This window comes from Camelus ferus, chromosome 13, assembly GCF_009834535.1.
Source record: "Camelus ferus isolate YT-003-E chromosome 13, BCGSAC_Cfer_1.0, whole genome shotgun sequence".
In the NCBI taxonomy this organism is placed as follows: Eukaryota; Metazoa; Chordata; class Mammalia; order Artiodactyla; family Camelidae; genus Camelus; species Camelus ferus.
This window is the reverse complement of record NC_045708.1, coordinates 28277075-28289160: the sequence shown is the minus strand read 5'-3', so window position 1 is coordinate 28289160 and position 12086 is coordinate 28277075.

Sequence of the window (12086 nt, the reverse complement as noted above, 5' to 3'; positions counted from 1 at the left end):
GTCGGTTAACATTTAATCTGAAGACCCCAATATTACATAGCCTAACTTTTGAATTGGATCAAGCTTCTCTGCCTTACCTGGAGGTACAGTTAGTTTGATATTCACTACATACCAGCACTTATTTTTGTTTTTAATAGGGATAAGAGTTCCTAACTCATGAGATTATGTTGATGATGAAACAAAATGATACATGTAGGGCACTTAGAACAAAGCCTGAGATGGTAAGAACTCACTAAGCGTTATTGCTATTAGTTCAACAAATATTTTTTTGAGTGCCAGCGATGTTAGACAGTATTCTCTATTCGAAGGTCACTTAGAACATGTGTCTGTAACAGGAAGAGCCCAATCAGGAGAGAGAAACTACACTGGTTATTTGAGCTTGAAGTTTTATCTAAAGAATTGTTACCTCAATATAAAGTTATGAACTGGCTAACTGAGAAGACAAGAAAAGGATAGTAAGGTATCTTGGAGGCAGCAATTAAAGAAGGAAGCATCTACTACCCCTTGGGCTACAAGAACAAAGGGAAGTTATTTAAATGCTTGGGCATCCTGAGGCCTTACTGATCCTGGAGGAACTGCTTCCAGGGTTAGCTAACATCCCCTTTAGAGATGGCAAACAACTTGCCTTAGAGGGTGCTTTTCATATGCAATTGATCCAGACCCCATGACCCCAACCACCTCCTCTGTTTGGCTCTCACACTCTGGGCCATTAGCCACCTGCCCTAATCACTCCTGGGCCAGGAGTGATTATCAGGACAGTCCCCATACCCCAGAGCCCACTGAAATTATTCAAACTAGCTAACCCTAAACTGCAGTGAAAACCACAATACTCTTTTTTCTAAACTTTTTTTTTTTTAACGGAGATATACTGGGGCACTCACGCATGCTAGGTATGCACTCTACCACTGAGCTATACACCAACCCCCACAATAAAGACTCGCCCACATTTTCCTCTCACTCCTCCTACCTCCTGACCCACCCTAGTGCTCCCCAACATGGCCCTGCTATTGGATTTGGTAGAGTGGAGGACTTTTGTACCTTGACTGCCTTTAGATAGGAGACAAACATTTTCCATTTTCATGGGGGCAGAAGAAATGGATCCAGACATGAATGATTTGTAAACTTGGTGATAGAAAGACAAAGAAGTTTCTCTTTTTTTCCCCCTAACAAAATGCCAATAAAATGACCTCTGAGTTGTAAGCGTTAGTCAAAAAAGTCAAAAAAGGATCATTAAAATGCCATCAAACACATTTTAGATAATACGAACTACAAGACCAACCTGTGACTATAAAAAGGGCATGTGTAACACTTGTGATTGTGAGAAAAACCACCATGGATGTTCTCAACGCCAGATCTCACTAGGGGAAAATCTCCAGTCATTTGTACCTTCATAAATGACTGGAGATGGTTTTTAGTTAAGGTGATTAACATTAGCTGCTGTAACAAATAACTCCAAATGTAAATTCCTGAACTTAACAGGAAGTTATTTCTCATTCATGTCACCATCTGATGCAGGATGGTGAGGGCTTTGCTCTGTACGGTCATTCAGAGACTCAGACTTCTCCTACCTTAGGTTCTGCCTTCTTCTAGGTTCTCGATGTCCTCTCCATTCAGCTAATAGAGAAGAGAAAGAATCATGCCTGGGAGGTCTGTGTGAAGAAGACAGGCATACCACTTCCACTCACATTCCGCAGGCCAGTTCTCAGTCACTTGTCCACATCCCAACAGCCCCAGCTGAGGTCCCCACCAACAGCAGCATCAAGCGCCTAACACGTGTGTGAAGTTGTCTCCAGATGATGTTAGCACTCATCTGTGAAACTTTCCCCATTGAGGCCCCAGACACTAGGAACAGAGATAAGCTGTCCCCCAACTCTACCCTGAATGATTCCCTACAATTGCATAAGTCCTAGTCCCTTAATAAATTCCTTTTTCTACATTATTCATAGTGTTTCTGTTTGTATGATCCAACCCTGATCCATACTGTCTGTGGACTTTAACAGAATATAGTTGCCATTCTGAGTGGTACAAGTTGACCACCTTCAACTTTTAATAAACATTGAGCCCACATTTACTTCACTAGCAATTATTAATATCTTTTAAAAATGTCTCCCCCATATTCATAAAGTTTTCATTTTGGATATTTAAAAGAAACACTTATCCCAACACCATTGTCTCTTTATCATTGGTGTTCATCTTTAAAATGTTTCCGTAAGTTCTGGATCTTTTAGGAAAACAAAGAAAGAAGTTGTGATGTATATATAGACAATGGAATACTACTCAGCCATAAAGAAGAATAAAAGAATGCCACTTGCAGCAACATGGATGCACCTGGAGATTGTCATTCTAAGTGAAGTAAGCCAGAAAGAGAAAGAAAAATATCATATGATATCACTCATATGTGGAATCAGAAAAAAAAGATACAAATGAACTTATTTACAAAACAGAGACAGACTCACAGACAGAAAACAAACTTATGGTTATCAGGGAGGAAAGGGGGTAGGAAGGGATAAATTGGGAGTTTGAGATTTGCAGATACTCACTACTATATATAAAACAGATAAACAAGTTTCTTTTGTGTAGCACAGGGAACTATATCCAATATCTTGTAGTAACCTACAACGAAAAAGAAAATGAAAATGAATATATATATGTATACATATATGACTGAAACATTAGGCTGTACACCAGAAATTGATACAACATTGTAAACTGACTGTACTTCAATTAAAACAAAACAAAACCAAACCCTGCTGACTTACTACTTAGACAAGTATTAGAACACACCCACAATAAAACCAAAGTATAGGGTAAACTATTTAGAAGCACTAACAAGTGAGTAATTCGAGGATAAAGATAAACTGATGATTCCTCTAAAGCACAGAGCAAAGTTCTTCCTAAAGAATGAGCCCTGCGCTGTGTGCTGTCTGCAGGGATGTGGGCGAGGCAGTAAATAGTGCCCTCACTGTGGCTATTTTAGGAGGCCCGTTTATCAGTGTTCATGATGGCATCCAATGAACTAATGAGCTTATGTTATAACATACTTATAAATAATTAACCGTACTATTTGTTGCAGTTGCTACTTACCAGTTGCCAAACAGTACCTTAGTATTTCAATATTTCATCAATTGTCACAACTGTCAAACCTTCTTAGCAGCCCCAGTCAGCCTAGTGCCTGAGGCCCGTGGTGGGTGGAGGGCGGGGCAACTGGTGATTTAGTTAGAGGTCTCTCCACCATTAAATTCTTCTTTCAGAATTCAAATTGTAGAAGCGTTGTGTTTGTTCTTTTTAAATAGGGAAACCATTTCCCTGATGCAGGCAAATCCTATGTCTTCACCTTGCGTACAACTGGTTTGTTCTGGGGCCCTTTCTTTCCCATCCAATGCTCCTCACCCAAGGGCACCCATTACTCTGCTTTTATTTCTCCTCCTTTGGCCTCCAGTTTCCCTGAACTTAATAAATAAGATGGACAAGTCAGCAGTTGTCAAACTTTAGTGTACACAAAATGCTGATTCCCAGGGGTCACCCCAGAGTTTCCAGTTTTGAAACAACAGGATTTTTTCCAGGTCACTTCAGGCCTCAACCTTCTCTGGCCCTAGGCTATCTCTCTGCTTTCCAGATCCAGATTCTTCAGCCCCACTCAGTAGGGCTGGATGGCCCAGAATATCCAGGCTCTGTCTGCAAATAAGGGAGGGTGAGTGAGGCTGCAGATCCAGCCCAGATCACACAGCCCCAGGTCCATCACCTCCAGTCTCAGCCAGAAACTAGAAGTTTCTTTAGGCACTGGGAAGCAGCCTCCATTTGTGGAGTTGTGGCTATGTGCTAGACACGAAGCTATGTATCTTTTCATGTATCACCTCACTGAATCCTGACAACAAATCCTGTGAGCCTGGGATCATGATTAATCCTGCTTCATAGAGAACACCAAGTATCGGTGAAGCCCCAGCAGGGAGTGTGGGGTAGAGTTGGGATTCCATTCACACCTGTCCTGAAGCCTGTTCTTTACCTTCCTACACATCCAAGAGCAGGAGCTGGAATTCAGATTCAGAAGTGACCCAAAAATTCAGTCTAGCTCCCTATTGTCTCCTAGGAAGAGAAGACAAAGCATAGTGCTTCCCCCTCCATGGCCCGGCTCCCCCAGGCTTCCCCCTCCCCAGTACCCTACTGCACAGGCACCTCTCCACCAAGAACCGAGATGCCCGCAATATCCAGAATAAGGGCCAGGCTCCCAGTCACGTTCCATGCTCTAGATGTGGGAGATCGTGGGAGCAGGTCTGCAGAGTCTCCTCCCTCCCAACAGCTCTTATCTGCTCACCCATCTCCATCGGGTGCCAGCACTTCTGGACCAGATGACCATCCCCTCAACCACTCCAGCTCTCAGGCCCCCAACCCACTCTATACCTAGGAGCCTGAGTAATCCTTTAAAATGTGATTCAGGTTCATGTTACCCACCTCCAGCCACAAAACAATCTGATGGCACTGTAATAGGGCAGAACAAATCTGACTCTATGTAGGATCTGTTTCTTTTACTTTAACCTTTGTATTCTATTGCTTTTGCAACAAATTCAGAATGTTGCCTATAGCCTGAGATATACAAGATAGCCCATTCTCAAGCCTCTGACCTTTAAAGATGTAACACTTTTCCATTTATATAGAGATAAAAAGTTGCAGAACAGAGAACAGCATTTGTCTTGTTGGAGGTTTACAACATTGTGACCCGACATTGCGGACAGCTGCAAGAATAAAGGATTCCAACACCAAGAAGTTTGTAACAACCAACAACACCCCCTCCCCTTTCAGTATAAAAGAAGCCTAAATTCTAATGCAAGTAAGATGGTTCTTTGGGACATTAGTCCACTAGTCCACCAATCCACCATCTTCTCAGTCTACGAGCTTTCTGAATAAAGTCGATATACCTTGCCCCGACAACTCACCTCTCGATTTATTGGCCTGTCATGTAGCGAGCAGTATGAGCTTGGACGCAGTAACAGCTCTTAGGGTAAGATCCAAACTCCTGGCCACACTCTTCTCTCAGTGAACTCCCTTCTCTTCAGCCACAAAGTGTAGTAGGGAAGAACAAATCTGATTCCATATTAGATCTGTTCCTTTGGCTTTAGCCCTGTGCTCTGTTTCCTGGGCTTAGTTCTGCATTTTGTGTAAAAGAATGTTGCCTAAAGCCTGAAATATACAAAATAGCCTATTCTCAAGGCTCTAACCTTTAAGGGCATTAACAGTTTTCCATTCATATGAAGATAAAAAGTTGCAGAAATAAAAATAACATTTGTTTCATTGGAGGTTTACAGGGACACCATGACCTGGCCTACATGGACAGCTGCAAGAATAAAGGATTCTGATGCCAAGAAGTTTGCAAAAACCAATTACACCCCTTCCCCTTTTTAGTATAAAAGGAGCCTGAATTCTCACCTGGGGAAGATGGTTCTGCAGGACCTTAGTCTGCCATCTTCTCTACTAGCCAGCTTTCCGAATAGTCATTATTCCTTGCCCCAGCACTTTGTCTCCCAATTTATTGGCCTGTCACGTGGCGAGCAGAACAAGTTTGGTAACAAAAGGTCTCCTCTAAGCTCGTGTGAAGACTCGCTCTTCCTCACCTCAGGGTCTCTGCCCGTGCAGCCCCCCTGCCTAAGACACCCCTCCTCTTCTCTCACTCAGCTGACCACTTCCAATTCTTCCTGTGCCATTTTCACGGAGGTGCTCCCCCACAGCTCCAATCTGGTACCGAATTCCACACCCCCTTGCTCAATCACAGCACCTTGTCATTTTCCTCACCGCATATTGGGACAGCAATGTGTAATTACATAATTATTAGTTTACTTTTTCTGTCTGTTGCTCTTGTATGACTGTGAACTCCATGAGAGGGGTTTCCACGTTGGTCTTTGTGATGGTTAATTTCATGTGTCAACTTGGCTGGGCCATGGGGTGTATCTGCGAGGGTGCTTCTGGATGAGATTGGCCTTTGACTCAGTGGACTCAGTAAAGCAGACTGCCCTCCCGGGCCTCATCCAGTCCACCAAGGCCTGAGTAGAACAAAAAGCTGAGGGAGCATTTGCTCTCTTTTCTGACTGTCTCCGAGCTGGGACATTGGTCTTCTTCTGCCTTCAGATTCAGACTAGGACTGGAATTTAAACCATCTACTCTCTTGGGTCCCCAGCTTGCTGATCTTGGGATTTCTCAGCCTCTATAATCATAGGAGTGTATATGTATGTGCGTATGTGTATGTGTATGTATATGTATATGTATATGTACATGTATATATAGTCAAAAGCATTTACATATAATCTATTTCTCTCAAAAGCCTGACTAATACAGTCTGGTTCACATTTGTACCTCAGAGCTTCTTACTTACCATTAGTACTTTTAATCTAATAAATATGCATTCAAGGAATGAATGAATGATGCAAGTTAAAAGAAGACATAATGAGGTGGGAAGCCCCATAAAAAAAACCGGCAGGACCCCCAGGCACGGCCACTACTCTTCTGCCAGCACCATCCCGTTCCCTGGCCCAGCAGCTTTGTCTCACGTTTTGCCTCTGAAACGGCTAACTTCTAGGAAAGTGAAACTTACCCCTAAAATTCTGTTGGTTCCCTGAGCTAACTCCTGATCGGTCTATTTGTAGTGCTTCATTTGCATGGAGCTCACTCCTGATTGGTTATTTCTCTCCCTCCTGATTGGTCCATTTCTACAAAGCTTGTTCCTAATTAGTCAACTGTTGTCATACCTTATTTGCATATGATGTTGCAAAGTGTAAACTGGCAGCCTATAGAAGTCTGTGTAAACCAACAGACAAGGTCCAGAGCTTGGAGTGTTAACTCCTCTGGGCTCACTGGTGTAATAAACCTGCGTTCTCCAACTCTCCAAGTGCTGCTTCGTCTTTTGCCCTGATCCAGGTTGCTGTCACAACTGAGCTTTAACACACTTTTCTGCAACAATAGGAAACACAGGAAAAAGGAGGTCCAGGATTATGGAGGTGGAGAGTGCTGAGCCTCCCCCATCCAGCCCCTCACTGAGCAGATGGCCTGCTTCACAAAGACCAGAGGCCTGTGTGAGGGGAGGAAGTCTCTTGACTTATATGCCTATCCCCAGTTTTTCCAGTGTTTGTCCTAATTTCCTTTCCCGTCCCCTTAAAGGAGATGTCACCGTTTACCTTTTCCACATTGTTGCAACAATCTTTGCCCTCAGAATCTTCCTTTCACCCCTTCCCCTCCTCCTCCTCTGCACCAAGGGCCCCTTGATAACATCACTGTTCTCTAGAAGCATCTGAAGTCTGTGACCACTGTTCAGTGGCCCTCTTTTGTTGTCACTTGTCATTTTCTGCTCTATCTCTGGCCCTTTTCTAAGCACTTGAGATGCATTGTTGCAGACCCACAGACAGAAAACAAACTTATGGTTACCAGAGGAGAAAGAGGGTGGGGAGAGGGATAAAATAGGAGTATGGGATTAACAGATATACATCACTATACACAAAATAAAGAACAAGGACCTACCATATAACTCAGGGAACTATATTTAACATCCTGCAATACAATATAATGGAGAAGAATCTGAAATAAATATATAACTCAATCACGTTGCTGTATACCTGAAACTAACACAATATTGTAAGTCAACTATACTTCAGTTTTAAAAAATGCATTGTTGCATTTAATCCTCACAACCTTGGAAGGTAGGTTCTAGTCTTATCTCAGTTTTACAAATGAGGAAACCAGAGAGGTTAGGTGACTTGTACAAGGTCACACAGTGAGTGAAATGTTCCTCTACGATTGGAACAGAGGCCCCAGCTTTTCATCTCACCATCTCCTTGTGTGCCCCACCCTCTGCCCTTGCTGGAATATATACTTCCAGGAAGAGCCATGCATTTTCTCTTCAAAGGACTCCAGAACCTTTGGGGCCCCGCTAAGACTCCTTCAAAGTGACCTGAGGGCGCCCTCTGCTGGCTCCTGCTTCTCATTGCACCTTCCATCTCTGAACTTACGTGGCCCTCATTAGCTGAGAATGGTTTGGCTGCCAGCCATGGAAACCAGCTCTGGCTAACTTAAGGGGAAAAGGGCAGGAGGTAGGTGTGGTGAGCAGGGGATGAACGTTAGAAGGGTCGTAGGGTAGCTCATGGATTCCAAGACAGGGTTGAACACCCAAGAAATTGCCACAGAAGGGCAGACCTAGCGCCCCCCACAGCAAGAGATGGCAGGGCTCTCTCCCTAGAGCATTGCCATCAACGTGCTTCTGCTCCATTGACACTGAGATTCCTGTGCCTCTCCATTCAAAATTCCAAATTCCCAGGAGATGACGCCTGATCAACACAACCTGAGACAAGTATTTGCCCAGGTACAGACTGGGGCTGTGGGGCTACCATGGTAGCTCACAGCCTCTACTGCCAGGCTGACTCCTGTATGCCTCAATCTGTTCCTGTATTCCCACAGGTCCCAGGAAGTCTTAAGAGGCAGCCAGACATGTTAGGGTGTATGTGTGTGTTTGGCCAAAAGACAAGGCCTGCCCTGGGCTCGGTGGCTGAGCATCCCAGGGCCAGGGAGGAGGAAAAGATGTACCAGAGATGGGCAATGGCAGACAGGAGAAGCTGGCACCTGGATCAAGGGAGTTGATTCCTTTCACCTTCCCCCCATCCCTACCACAACCCTGAGCCCATCATTTCCATCATTTTTAATGACTGAAATGTAATTAAAGTGTCAGTTTCACATTTGACTCAAAGCTCTTTCCCAGCCCCCATTCCATGAAGGGCAAATTTAAGCCTCCAGTTGCTGGAGGCAGGGAGGGAACTCTTACACACTCACCCTCTTCCTCGTGATTTCTTCTCTGATATGAGTCTCAGGGAGGAGGGAGAAAGGGAAAAACAGGTTCCTCATGTGACTGCCCATGGTGAGCTGGGGCAAGCCTCTTCCTGTGGGTCATAACCACTCTTCCCTGCACAAGTAACCACATAGCAGTTGCCATGCTTTCAGTGTCTAGCCCCACGGGTGATGTTCCAAATATTTAACAACCATAATGACACAGGCACTCACTCATTAGAACAGTCGCTGGCCAGTCCCTGAAGCAGAGTCCTGAAAGCTCCTTACTGTGCCAGGCCAGAAGTTGAGGGGCGGTGGTGGTTCCCCTTGGTGGTTCAAAAGTCCAGGGAGTCCTAGGGGTGGAGGCAGGGTAGCTGGGGTGACAGGTGGCATTCAGGGAAGTGGCTACTTGCCAACTGATATGGAAATGTTTCAATATTTTAGCAACTGGTATGTTGTTCTGGCATGTTCTGGGTGAATTTCAGCCTTGCCACCACTAATGCCATTCACTGTCTGTAGACTCAGAGCCAGCAATGAGATCCTTACAGGCCCTGCTGTTGAGAGACTTGATCGCAAACCATTCTCTTGGGTGTCAGTGGTCTCTTGAAACAGTCACCCTTTCCCCCAGCTGGCAGCATGCCAAGGAACTTGGCAGTGGTTCCAGCAAACTTACAGCTCCCAATCTTATGTAGTCTCTTTACCTCCAACTTCAAGTGCTGTAGCTGGTGCTGTCCATTTGAATAAGCACATCTATATGTGCATATTTAAATTAAAATTAAGTAAAAATTTTAAGTTCAGTTCTTCATTCACACTAGCCACATTTCCAGTGCTCAATAGTCACAAGCGACTAGTAGCTACTATATTGGATAGCGTGGATATAGAACGTTTCCATTGTCACAGAAAGTTCAATGGGTCAGCACTGGACTATAGGCTCTGTCTTCTGTAACTCTCAGGAATTGACCACTCCAGGGCACACGCTTTACTCTCTCGCCAACTGGCATCAACACTACAACTTCCTTCCCCAACTCTTTTTCCTATCTTGTCCTATCCCTGCCATTGCAGCACTGAGGCAGATAACATACCTGATGGGTCAGCTGAGATAGAACTGAGAAATAAGAGTCAGAATCACCTTCCTGAGGGTGATATTGTGGGTTATAATAAGAAATATATGTATATGTATATGTATATATTTATATATGATTTTCATTTCTAGCACAATTTCCAAACTCTGAATTTCCTAAGTGGTGAGAGGAAGATGTCTTTTGTTATGTTAATGAAGTAACTTTTGGAATGTCTTCAGGTCACCTAAGGATGGGGACTTGTTGTCAGGGGAACCAACCCTGTGTTTGTAGGGTTGGAACTTTCTATCCCATCCCTTGACCTCTTGGGTGGGGAGAGGGGGTGGAGGTTGAATTGATCACCCATTGCATAGTCAGTCATGCCTGTGTAATGAAGCCTCCATAAAAACCCAAAAAAGAGAGGGCTCAGAGAGCTTCCTGGTTGGTGAACACCTGGAAGAGGTGTTCTCTTGGAGTGTGATGCTCCTGGAGAGGACAGGAAAGTTCTGCGCCCTCCCACATACCTTGCCCTATGCATCTCTTCATCAAGCTATTCATCTGTATCCTTTATCATATCTTTTAATAAACTGGTACATGTAAGTAAGTCCCTGAGTTTTGTGTGCAGCTTTAGCAATTTAATTGATCACAAGGAGGGGGCCATGGGAACCCATGATTTGTAGCCAAGTCAGATAGAAATTGTGGGGGACCTGGGGAGCAAATACTTGTGATTGGCATCTGAAGTAGGATGGGAGCAGTTTGTAGGACTAAGCCCTTAACCTGTGGGAGCTTATAAGTTCTATCTCCAGGTAGATAGTGCCAGAATTGAGTTAAAATTTTAAGACACCCAGCTGGTATCACAGAGAATTGCTTTGGTGTGGGGATCAGAAGACTCAAAAGTGAAGTGTTCTGTGTGAGTGTGGTAGTGATATGAGAGTAAAGGAAACACACAGGAAAGAAAAACATAGGAGGTGGAAAATTGAGGATTTTTCTTTATACTGAGGCTACCCCAAAACTTCATGAGCTAATTTTGGGGTCTCCCTCCCAGAGCTATCAGGAAGGGAACTATTTGAATACACTCACAAGCAATGAGAGGAGAGCTTAGTTTGTTTCTCTTTACAATCGCAGTGTCCTCTGGTCCCAGTCCTCTTTATAGAAATCCAGTGGGAGGGTAGAGGTGTTCTCGGGCTAGTTCTGAATTTGGGCATCTCTCAGCAAATACTTCAGGAAGGTCGCTGAAACTACGATGTCCAGCCTTCTGAATTTACCAACCACTTATCTGCTTGCTCGTAACTCTATTTTCATCCTACTATGCCCTCCTCTGTATAGCCAGGGGCTGGAAGTCTGTAAACTACATTTCTCAGACTCCTTTATCAATTGGCTTTCTGTTAGGTTTTGCCAATCAGAGGCACTGGTCAGAGTTTGTAAGACAGAAAAGGAAAGCCTTTTTTCCTTTCTCCAGCAGTGGTAAGAGCAGCAAAAACAATGGGTGGGTGCAGGCTCTTGGGCCAAGCAGTAGTCTTTCAGAAGTGGGGGCAGTGGCCAGCACTCCAGCATGGCACTCTTGAACTCTAGTTCTGGCAGTGACAATAGCAGCAAGTGACTTCAGACTTGCAGACTTCAGCATCAGCATGGATGTGAGCTCCTGGCATCCTGCAGGGCAGCAGTGGTGGTGTTCTAGTAGTGACTGCAGCAGGTGCACAATGCAATGAACAGGAGCTCTGGAGAGCATCATCTTACCTAGTGCCCCTCAGTCCAGGGGTGGTAATGGCATCACCTAATTAGACGTCTCTGGGTAACCTTACTGTCTGTGTTTTGTTCCTCCGGCCTTTCTAATACTTTTGTGTCCAATCTCTTGTATTAAATTCACTCTGTGAAATACTAGAATCATTTCTGTTTTCCCCAGAATGTGAAAGGAAGTGATATGAGCCACTTCCAGCTTCCTCCACTCTCTCTTTCCCTTTTCACTGGCTGGAGATCTTAGGGAATCATAGAATCCCAATGTAGAAGGAGCCTTGGTCCCAAATCCCTATACTAAGGAGAGCTACCCATCAACCTGACACCAACCCTAGGCTGTACATAAGTAAGAAATAAATTTCTATTGCATTTGAGTTATGATAATGGTTGGATCTATTTGTTACAGCAGCTTAGCCTCTGCCCCAACAAATGGAGCACCTTAACAGTGATTTATATATTTATGTGAACATAGTGCTTACTTGGGCCAGGCACTCTGCT